The sequence below is a fragment of the Rutilus rutilus genome (genome assembly GCF_951802725.1).
Source record: "Rutilus rutilus genome assembly, chromosome: 22".
NCBI lineage: Eukaryota > Metazoa > Chordata > Actinopteri > Cypriniformes > Leuciscidae > Rutilus > Rutilus rutilus.
In genome coordinates, this window is record NC_140227.1 from 16,318,879 (window position 1) to 16,331,062 (window position 12,184).

Sequence of the window (12,184 nt, forward strand, 5' to 3'; positions counted from 1 at the left end):
AAGGATAGAGATCTGAAGTACATGTCTTTCAGGTCGAATGCTGCAGATCAACCTTGGGGACGGAGCATTTGGAAATGCATCTGTGTTAAGCAACTGAATGGAGGCTTTCGAAAAAGGGCCCGTTTCAGTTGACACAGGTCCAAGATGGTCGTAACCCACCACATATTTACGGGCTTATGGAAGCCAGTCTTCATATCGGCTGGAGGGAGCGGCACACACAGGACAGGAGCACTGCTTAACACCTAGGTGTGATGAATCTCACAAATTTTTAGGAGCATCTCTGCTCAACACCTAGGTATGATGAATATCACTGAGCCTGGGTGGAAGCTGAGTGAAATTAAATTGCAAGCAGAGTCTGATGGTCAATTTGGGGCCAGCTGGACAGGTTGGGAAGCATTTTAGGCTTCCACAAACCGGGCCAGGGGACCACAAACGTACCCGAGGTGGAGCAGCGAGGTAGAGGACAGGCAAGAGGCACGAAGGCGGCCCGAAGCGGGGTTTGAGTGTGCAATGCAACACTAAGTGGCAGGGGATGCGTGAGAAGGCGGATGACCAGGTCCTCCAGCCACACCCAGCTGCCGTCTGGCGAATAAGAGGGGGCTGAAGGGTGCAAGGTTTTACAGGGCCACACACTGCCAGACTTGCACTCTTGGAGGCCACGAACAGAGAAATTGCTCTTTCTTTGAGTATGTGGGTACTGCTGGCTCTGCTTTTCTGGGAGCCAGCGGCGGAAGAGACACACACATAAAACAAAAAACTTCACCCGGCCCTCCACAGGGTGAAGGCAGTGGATCGGTGACCATCTCCTAAGAGCCTACAGTCCTAAGAGCATTCCACCATCCCTGGGTGGCCCGCTCAGGAACGCTTTTGCTGTCACTTGCCACCTGGCTTGGCAGCAGCTGAGGCGGGCGGAGCACCCTGTCTGCGGCCGGCTCCACGCTGAGACCTGGGTGGAGGCTGCTGTGGCGGTCCAGCAGGAGCGGAGGCGGCTGCAGACGGGTGCCCTCGGCGACGAGTAGGCGGAGGATCTGGTGGAGGCAGCAGCAGGCCGCCGGGGCAGGATGTGCCGGATGGCCTACGTCTGCTTCTGGGCGGCAGAGAACTGCTGGGTAAAGTTCTCTACCGCGTTGCCGAATAACCCAACCTGTGAAATCGAACCTTGTCCGCTTCTCTCATGTCAGCCAGGTTGAGCCAGAGATGGCGCTCCTGGATCACAAGGGTGGACATCGCCAGACCGATCGCGCAAGCTGCAACCTATGTCCGGAGGTCAAGGTCGGGAGCTCATGGTCTGGGCTACCCTCGTGCATATTCATGAATGCCTGGGCCTGATGGACCTGAAGCAACGCCATGGCATGCAGTGAAGAAGCAGCTTGCCCACAGGCTTTGTAAGCTTTGCCCATCAGAACGGATGAAAACGTACAGGCCTAAGAGGGGAGATGAGGATCCCCCTTCCACGAGGTAGCTGGACACAGCTTTATCGCAACAGACCGTCGACTGGAGGGATCGCCTAGTAACACTTCGCTGCTCCGCCATCAAGGGTAGTGAGGGGGGAGGAACTACTCAGGCGATTTCTGGTAGACAAAGGTGCCGTCCATGCCTTTGTCAACTCCTCATGCACTTCAGGACCAGACCGACCCGCTCCGAGAAACCAATCATCCAACCGAGACGGTTCGGGACACGGTGGTTCATTCCACTCGAGCCTATACCGCCTCAGCACCCAGCTTACCCTCCGATGCTGCGGGGACGGAGTGTGTGATGCGAATCGCGCACGCCAATTCCATTGGCTCGTTTCAATAGTACTCGAAGATGACTGGCTCCCTAAGCATGATCCCATTCAGTCGACTACGTCGAATGAGAATGACTGAAAGGAAACTTAGGGTTTATGTTTACCTGAGACAGACACACACACACACACACACACACACAGCTCTTCCACACTATAGTTTTGACTAGAGACCTTACAACTTCAGAATTCCCTTTAATCTCTTGGCACAGTTGGGGCTGTTGACTCTCGGGAATATTTCTACTGGAGACTGGCATATAAACCATCTCCTGAAAAAGTCATCCTCATAGCAGAAATGAGGAGTGGATGTCATATATGTCAGAGGAGAAGATACCATGTCAATATTTATACTGATAGACTGACACACACAGGGTGCGGCACTAGCCTAATGTATCAAACATCTGTGTGACAGCTCATTGATGTCATGTTTTCACCCCAGATGAACTTGCCAATATGGTATCTAAATATTTAATACAGTAAATGAACAGTAACTTACTTCTCACACAACGATATAGTATACAGTAGGTCTAGAAGATTTAGGAATATAGTGCACAAGTTGGATAGACTACTTTTATAATGCTTGTTTGGTGTTGTTGTTGTTCTTTTCAGCTTAATGGCAATGGTCACTATGAACTATAGTTTGTTGTGTTCAGAATTACTTGAAAGTCTGCTTGTGTGTGATCCTCAGTTCATAGCATGTAATGCACAGCTCTTCTTGGTAACCATTTACAAAGCTGACGTGTGTATGATGCCTAGTGTTTTAAAATCTGTTCAGTTTTTAAATGTTAAATGATTCACAAAGGCTTAAGTTAGTCCCAGACTAAAATGCATGTTTGAGCTGTTTTGAAAGCAACTTGCACTGGCATATCTTAAAATATATCAGTGCCATTGTTTTGTCTCAAGATGCACACCAGTAATGGTTTATTTTTTTCCTAAGGCACCTTTATAAAAGCTATTTAAATGCCATAATTGAACTAAGCCTAATCCTGTTTTACTCTAAGCCCTGTCTGTGAAACCGGGCCGTAAGTTTGAGGTAAACTGTTCTTTTAAGTGTGTTTTTTTTGTGTGTGTGTGTGTTTCTCTAACCTCAAGAAAACACTGGTCCACCTCATGACCCCCAAACCACTGTGACCTCTGAGAAGACACGACTGCATGTCATATTTCATTCAGTCGATCAGTTGTTCAGTTATGTAAGCACACACAGAGTTCAGACGCATGTCTCCACTCCTGTGCACTTTGACACTGTACCCAGTACAGGATCTTTATCTTGATCGCACCCTGCGATCTTAAATACACTTCTTCTGCTGGGAGACATTAAACGTGACAAGCCTGCCAACACTTTCAGAGATGGAGAAAGAGAATGATAAAAACAGAATGAGAGAGACACGCCACAGAATTACTCTCTAGAGAAATGAGAACTGGGGCAGAAAATGTCATGAACAATTAGTGAGAACCCCATTTATGAGATAAATGCAAGCATCCATGATAATTAAACATGCAATAATTAATATAGAGAAACAGTATAAGACTTCCTCTTCTAATCCTGCCTATTCCAAGAGGACCTGGGACAACATGACTGGGAGAAATAAGTCTGTATTGGGATTTAAAACACAGCCAGGCAAATAACAGAAAACATCTGCCTCTCTCACTCTCTCTCTCTCTTTCTCTCTCTTCCTCTCTGCAGTATGGACATCTAGTGTTCTTTAAGGAAGGAAAAAACTTAGGCAGGAAGGAAAAGGTGAGAAGGAAGGAAGGAAGGAAGGAAGGAAGGAAGGAAGGAAGGAAGAGGAAGGAAGGAAGGAAGGAAGGAAGGAAGGAAGGAAGGAAGGAAGGAAGGAAGGAAGGAAGGAAGGAAGGAAGGAAGGAAGGAACAGACAGAATGGAAGAATTTTAAAGAAGACAGATAAACAGAATGGAGAACAATGGATGTAAGAAAGTAAGGAAGAAAAAACTAAACAATTGAAGGAGGGTAGAAAAAAGTAATGAAGAAAGGTAGGAAAAAGGAAAGGAAGTAAAAACTATGAAGAAAAAAGACGGAAGGGAAAATAGAAGGAAGAAGGAAGATAAAATGGCTGAAAGAAATTAAGAAAAAATGAAAGGAAAGCAAGGTAGGAAAAGGGAAATTAAATAAGGAAAAATAAGGAACAGGGAATGGAAATAAAAGAAGAAAGGAATGAAGCACATTAGGCAGTACGTTAGAAAATACTCAAGATACATGTTTAGTTATTCACAGACAATATTAATTGTTTCACTTTGAACAGAAATATGTTCATTTTATGCTCCAAACTCCACATAATTTCCATGCTTTTCCCCTCTCCCACCCATGAAATAAGACACAATTTTTCAAGTAAACAAGCTATTAATCTTTTAAACGGTTAAAAATCCTGCATTCTGGGCATGAATGATGAATTATGTATGATAAATATAAGGGGGGGGGGAAACGCCACTAACAACAAACATTTCAACACTTGTTCTGTGCCAGAGAAAACAACATTTTCTCAGGCGGTTGTTTAGCACTGTACCCAAATGTTGCCGTGGGTCGTTTTCTGACTGCTGTTTCTAAATCTTATCCTACACGCTGCCTTCTTGACAGTAATTAAGAAAGGCAGTAAATCATATTTCCACTATTTTTGAGGGCAAAGTTCTTTAAATAACTCTTTAAAAAGACACTCCCAGGCTGTGTTGGGCAACATGTCATTCATATCCAATCAGATCATATTACATAGTTTTGCAAAGGTTTTGTAAGTCTCTATGCGTATCGGGGTCTGTTTGTGTGATTTATGAAGTGTTGTTTGTCAGTCTATGATTATACTGTATGTGAGGATGAGAAATCTGTCTATCTTGTCACGAGACCACCGGGAGGAAGGTAGACTGAAAGAGCAGCTTGGTTACAAGCCTCAGAGGTGATATCACTTACACGCCTGCATGGATATATGTATGCTAAGACACAATTGAATGCTGTGATATCACGTATGCATAGGTTTTATCACTGACAAGCACATTTTGATCCTTTTACACACAGTATGTGCGACAATATCCAGTATCATACATATATAGATCACATTATAGCTTAAAAACACTCATGCCGCGTATACCCTCAACACTGTTTGTTTCACTCTCCGGGTTCCTCCATTACTAAGGCTCTCCTTCAAAGCACACAGATGTAACGAATGTCCCAATATCTGCTGCTTCAATCCCATCCGACACACTAGCAGTGCCATGACAATGTGCCTGCAGCTCCAGAACCCTGGCCATGAGTGAAAGTGGGTGCCCACAGGCGTCTATGTTATCAGGCTCGTTCACATTGGCACCTCCCTTGGCACACATTAGTGAAAAGCAGGGTGGTATCTGAGGATAATGAATCAGGGATGTTCCTGAACCCCATATTCAGAGCAAACGCTGTGGTCAACATAGAATGCTAGAGTGGTTAATTGGTTTTGGGAGATAACGGATTTGGATTATTGCAGCATGAAGAGACAAACAAAGCTAATGGTTTCAGGGTCACGGGCTGTGTCTCATCGACCCCCAACACTCATTTTCATAGGTTCTCTTATGAAACACTTGCATTATATTTAGCCTTTGGATGTGGAGGTGGTCTGCAACCCCTTCAGCTGTGATTTTTGTTATAACTGTGATGTATTCACAATACAGTGCCTTAAATAATAGATAATAAATAAATAAATAAATAAATTTTTCTATTTTTTATTAAAACTTTGTAAGGGATTTTTTTTTTCACTAGAAAATGTAGTTCCTAGCATGTAAACAGCAGTAGAATGTTATTCAATGAATAAAATAATACAATTTCATTAAAACTTGCAACACTTCAGATTGTTATTCAATGGATGCTATGCAGCAATATATATAAAGAACCTATAGTTCTTGTTTGGTTCAACATCATTCAGTCAGTAACGCTAAGCAGTTTTGATTTATACGCCTTTGAATGTTCAATCACATGAACACATCACAGTAGCTTACATGTGTGTAAGCAATCTTCAATGGCTGAATCTGAAATCGCCCCCTATACCACTAAATAGGGCGTTATTTGAGGTGACACCCATTTGTAGCGGTGTCTGAAACCATAGTGGACGTTAATGAGTGCACTCATTCTATCCCACATTGCACTGCAATCAGAGGTGGGCACAAATACATCAAAAACTATTTTGTTACAAACTACAAATACTGGCTCATGAAATGTAACAAAATAAAATACAAAATACTGATGTGAAAAATGTATTTAAATAAAATACAAGTAATTAGTATTTTGAAAATACAAAAATACTCCCACAATAATCTTAAAGGGTTAGTTCACCCAAAAATGACACTCTCCCTCATGTTGTTCCAACCCGTAAGATCTTCGTTCATCTTCGGAACACAAATTAAGATATTTTTGATTAAATCTGAGAGCTGGATCACTCTTCCATAGGCTTCTAAGACACTATAACTTGCTGGCCCAGAAAATGCATTAAAGACATCGTTAATATAGTCCAAGTGACTACAGTGGCTCAATCTTAAGTTTATAAAGCGACGAGAATACTTTTTGTGCGCAAAAAAACAACAAAAATAACGACTTTATTCCACTATTCATTTCCTTCTCTCTGGGCCTCGAGTCTTTTCACATAGTGTTTCAGCGTAGCGCGTCTGTGTTGCACGTCACCACGTATCACACACATGACCAGCGTCACCCAATAGTGAGCCTACGTGGTGACGTACAACACAGACGCGCTGCGCTAAAACACTACGTGAAAAGACTCGAGGCCCAGAGAGAAGGAAATGAATAGTGGAATAAAGTCGTTATTTTTGGGGGTTTTTGCGCACAAAAAGTATTCTCGTCGCTTTATAAACTTAAGATTGAGTCACTGTAGTCACTTGTCCGCGCATGTGAAACCCGAGGGAGCAGTCCTAGCAGACCAATCACAGCGCTTGCGTCCGCGTAGAGTTGACGCGTTGTTACATTTTTGGAGAGGTGCACGCCAGGGTACGCGCGCTACACACAGCCTACGACGTAGCTACGGCGTAAGTTCGACGCAGAAGTATAAATTGGGCTTAAGGGAGGGGAAACAGCCATAAATCTATATTTATGTTATGTGCACTAACAGCTTTAATGAGGAACTTTATTGAAAGGTCAATAACAGAAATAGTAGCAATAACACAACTATGCTACAAAAGAGAAAACTAAACCATTGTCATTTAGGCTAGTTGTTTTTAAGTGCAACCAACTTCTCCAATAATTCAGGAGTTAATCCCCTTCTATGAGGGCGGTAGACCATGCCTGCAAAAGAAAAGAGACGCTCAACTGGTGCTGATGATGGCAGAGTGGTGTTGAATCTCACGAAGAGCCAGGTACTTTCCAACACCACTTCGTACGAATTTGTACGAGTGATAAAAATGTGGCTAATTCGTATGAATTCGTACGACCTCACTCGTACGAATTTGTACGATTTGTCTAAACCCACGTGATGGGTAGGTTTAGGGGCGGGGTCAGGGGTAGGTCATTCGTATTGGGCAATTCGTAAAATATGTACGATTTAGCAAAAAATCTTACTAATTCGTACGAGTGAGGTCGTATGAATTCGTACGAGTGAGGTCGTATGAATTCGTACGAATTAGCCACCTTGTTGAATTGTTACGAATTGGTCGTGAGATCAGGTTGTCCTTTCTGGGGTCCTCCAGGAAGTGAAGGGTCTCTAACTCTGCTTTGTATATATGTGTGTGTAGACTGTAGATTTTTCACAAAACACTTTGCCTTAATGCCGTTTTTAAGAGGAGCAGCGCCACTTCTCCTGTGTTGAAAACTCATTCACTTCTTGGAGGGAGCCCAGTCTACAGGGTATCACGTGATTTTTGTGCATCTAATCTGGACAATTGCCATTGCCAACATCAGACTGAAAATATGGCAAAATCATTTACTATGGTGATTTTTAAGTATTTGAAATACTCTAAATACACTCTTTCAAAATATTTTGTTACAAACTACATTTTATTTTTTCCACACCTGCAAAATACAAATTACAAAATACACTAAAGTAATTAAATACGTATTTAAAATATAATGTCTGACTGCAATAACAAGTGTACAGCTGATGTACGATCAACGGCTGTTCGAATTCGCTCACTCCTTTTCATTCACTCCTTCAAGAGAACAGTATTAGTGTACTAACGTAAGGAATAGTGAATGGGGGCTATTTCGGATTTAGCCTATCACTTGTTTCTGCTTCTTCGCTTTTTTTGGATCTGGAGATTGTGTACTATTTCAGAAGATGCTTACTAGCGGCAATTATTCTACAGTATCTACCTTATTTTGCAACATGGAAGTAAATACGATGACGTACTTCCTTATAATGTGTTAGACTTCCGTTTCGTTTCGCTAGCCGGTAGGTAAGAATCCATGTTGTGGTAGCATGCACAAAACACTGTGATGGTTCATATTTATCACACCCGCGGTGTATAACACAGTGGGGGGATGAAATGAGGAAGTGGCCTGACATCTTATGAGAACATTTTCAATTATTTTGTGTTGTGACTCGGCGTAGACGGGTCTTCGATGTGTGTGTCTCAGCAGCTCATATAACAAATGCCACCTCATATATGCTGTGAGTTTGGGTTGCTTATGTGACGTTCATATGGGAACGCAATGTGCGCCATTTCGCCAGATTTGTAACGTCATCTATATCTATACATCTATAAACCTACGTCAACACAGGAGAATGCATCAATATGTTTCTAAATATGCAAAATGTTCATTTATCGCGAATTCAAAATAAAAGTTGAAACCCTCATCATGAGTTTATGTTTTGATGTCAACATGTTATTGTTCAAGAAATTACAGTGGCTGTAACATTTCTATCGTAAAGAAGTGGCCAAATATTAAAGGGATGATCTTCAGTGGGTCTCCCATTCACGAAGGGGAAAGAGCAAACGTACGGGAATTTAGGCGATTTCTCACAAATGTGTAGCTCAAATACACACAAGAAAAATACATAAACTGCTGCATTTAATAACGTCATTTAACAAGCACCATTTCACATGTAGGCTACTGCATCATGTCACACATTAAGCATGTGCTTTAAAAGAACTCAAAATGGTGATTGGACGGTTAATGCAACAGATACACTTTAACTATTTTACTAAAACATAAAAATGACAAGCAACTCGCATTGCCAGCGTGTTCACACATTACAATAATGATTTTAACCAAAGCCGACGAGCTTCTTGCAGCATGCAGATCATAGGGTGCCTCACATCCACATTCAGTTCTGCTGTGTGGATTATGATCAAAACAAATAACTTGCAGGTATTTTTTACGCTTGAACCAGCTATAATGGCACACCCTAACTGCGCAAAGGACGCCAGTCTGTCTGTAGTCGATATTAAAAGTTAGCTAGCCAGTCAAAACTACACAGTCCACGCAAAACTACGGGTTCACAATACAACTACGAAAGTAATTTACATTAAATAAAAAAAATGGTGGCGCCCGCCCTTGCATGAAAAATAAGATGGATAACATTGAAAATATGGATTGTTCGGAAAAAAACCACCAATGGCGAGGAAGCAAAGTGTCATAAATGACCGAAAATCTCCTCAATCGATCATTAATGGAATTATCGGGCTTTCTGTGTTTTCACAGTTATATGGTAGGGGGCGCTATTATGCAACATTCTAAAGGGTACAGAATATCCCGATCAATACACATGCCTAAAAAAAAAGTGATTAAAGACGATTTTTTTAATCTTTTTGTTCAAAATGTTGCTTTTTTATAAAACTTACCTACATTCAAGTATGAATGTCAAATTTACCTACATTCCAAAATACGATGCTCAACTTTAAAAAACCATGCCTCTATACTTTTTTTTGTGCAGAAATTGTGCAGTTCACTTTTCTGTCCATGTCCAAGATAACTTTTTATCTAGAACATCTTTAAATATTCAAACCACAAGAATTATTACATACAGTACAGTATGTCAAAAAAAAAACAATGTCTTCAGACAGAACTGCAGTGTCATTTATTTTTGAAAAACCTGTCCCATGTGTCCTCAAAATCCAAGTTTTATGTCTCCTTGCAAATGCCCGAAACAGCAATGGTACTTTCTGAGTGCATTGTAGCTGGTAGTCATATCCATTAATTAATTTCAGCTGTCAAAGCAAGCAGAACATCACTCTAATTCAAAGACTAGCTGAGATGTCATTTGCTTTTCATACTTGCTTTTCATTATTTCATAGTCTAGTATCCATAAATTATTCAATCTAAGCATTTTACATCATAGATTATTTATGCTTTGTAGCACTTTGACAAATTGTATTGTGACAGCGGTGCCAATGGAGAATTCTTGAGAACTGGATATGAAGGGAATGTCATTCAAATTCATTCAGGGTTTGGGGATTATTCAGCATGTGTGCTGTTTTCTGTAATAAACATTCCCCAGTCCCAGTGTTTTCAACGGTTCCCTCATAGCACATGATAATCAATTGTTTATATCAAGGTTTCAATTCACTTTCTTCACAAACACAGCCGTAAGAAATGTTCACTCCGAGCGAATATAAATTGAACTCGACAACGGGTGACAGCCGAGTAGAAATAGCACTGTTTATGTTTATCTTTGCTTTAGGTTTTGTTTCTTTTCATTGCAGAGGAGAATGCTGGGTACGTGCCACCCCATTGAGCGAGCCAGTGCTTAAGTGGGCTCCTGGGACGCCGAGAGATTTGAGCACAAACAGTAAACTCTCTTATGAAATCTGCCTGCAATCTTACACTCATTTCTTTCTTTATTTTCAAGAGAGGCTCGTCCTGAGGTCACCCGGCAGTACAAAACGTCGATCCGCCAATCGAAGATGTGGGTCGTGCACGGCACGTCTCCTCCCAGGCTGTTTAAAGCACTTAGAGGCGGGTTGTGTATAGAAAATAGTGGGAGAATGTATACATTATTTGAGTATTATGGACTTGAATGTGAGTTTATTCTGCCAATACCACTCAAACACATCCACAAATGCAGTGCTGCTGTTCTTTGAAATTTTACTGACCTATTGGTGATTCTCATCTCATTTTTCTTCTCTCAGCGACAAGTCGGATCTGCAATGGCAGGCCGTGGCCACTAGGGAGTAACAAATTTTTTTTTCAAATATTGATTCTTAAACCCAAAGTGATGTTGGGTCAGACTATGTATCAGGTTCATCCTCAGAGCACGGCAGCATCTCGGGAGGACGAGGGCTGACAAGTGAAGAGTCTTCATTCGGTGTCTGCATCCAGATTTAGCATCTTTCTGCTTTCCAGGAGAGCGTTGCCAGACATCAAAGCCTTTTTAGATGGATCTGTAGATCCATCTAAACATATGGCACAGACGCAAACACAGATGCACACCTTTGCAGAAAAAGATGACAAAATATTCACAGTCTTCATATGTGCACTTCCAGTTGACCATGTGAATCGAGAACAGGTTACGCTTTTCCCAATATAACAGACCTAAAAATACACCCAGCCCATCCCAGGAGAGGGCTGGTGGTATCCTGGGCTTTAGTAATGAGAATTCAAGATGGCACTCAACCCCATGTCCCAAAGCTCAACACTGGAATCACAGTGGTTCTGATACATTCATCACAGCTCACAAAGCAGACGGCTGGAGTCTGAAGGGGCTTTGAAGCCTGGAAGACGTCTGGGCAGGCCCAGGGCGAGCCTAGCGTACAGGGCTGTCTTGAAAAGAGAAAATCTCATTCAACACTTCTCAAGCCACCAGAGCCCTAAGAAAGACATACAGAGATAAAGGCACAATGGGCAGCGTCTTTTTTGCAAGTTCGATCCAACCCAGGAAAAGGTAAAGCTCAGCAAGAGTGAATAAAAGGGCCGATTAGAGTTCAGAATTCAAGTTTAGGTTAAGTTGTGGAGTCTGTGGAGGAACTCATTGAGATTAGAAAATCAATGATGAATAGTGGAGCTGATTCTATTTCAAACTTTATTACATTGCAGATTGGGCATGAGTTATGCCTCTTCACATCGGAGCTTATCTTTAAACATGTTCATAATCTCAGTCAGCACATTGCTAGCCTGTTTTCAGAACTTCACAAAGTACTTTTGAGAGCTTCACAGTTAAAAAAAAGTTAAAAACAAGGTAGTTCCTTGTTTAAAAGTGCACTAAGTAACTTACTGGTTATGTTTCACTAGCAGATACAACAATGGCCTTGGACTTCATACTGACACCTAGTGGCGTGGATGTCTTTGTTTTTTTATGCAGATGTATTTGACACCGTTATTAGTTTATTCTGAAACCAACAGTGTCTGGTAATGGAGGGTTGCCAATTGGTGTGTTCAACTTGATGCGGCGCAGTGCAGACCGATAGGTGTATGACATCAAAGTACCGCAAGAGCGATTAGAGAGTAGATGGCTCTGTATGCTTTATAATCGCTCTCACTGT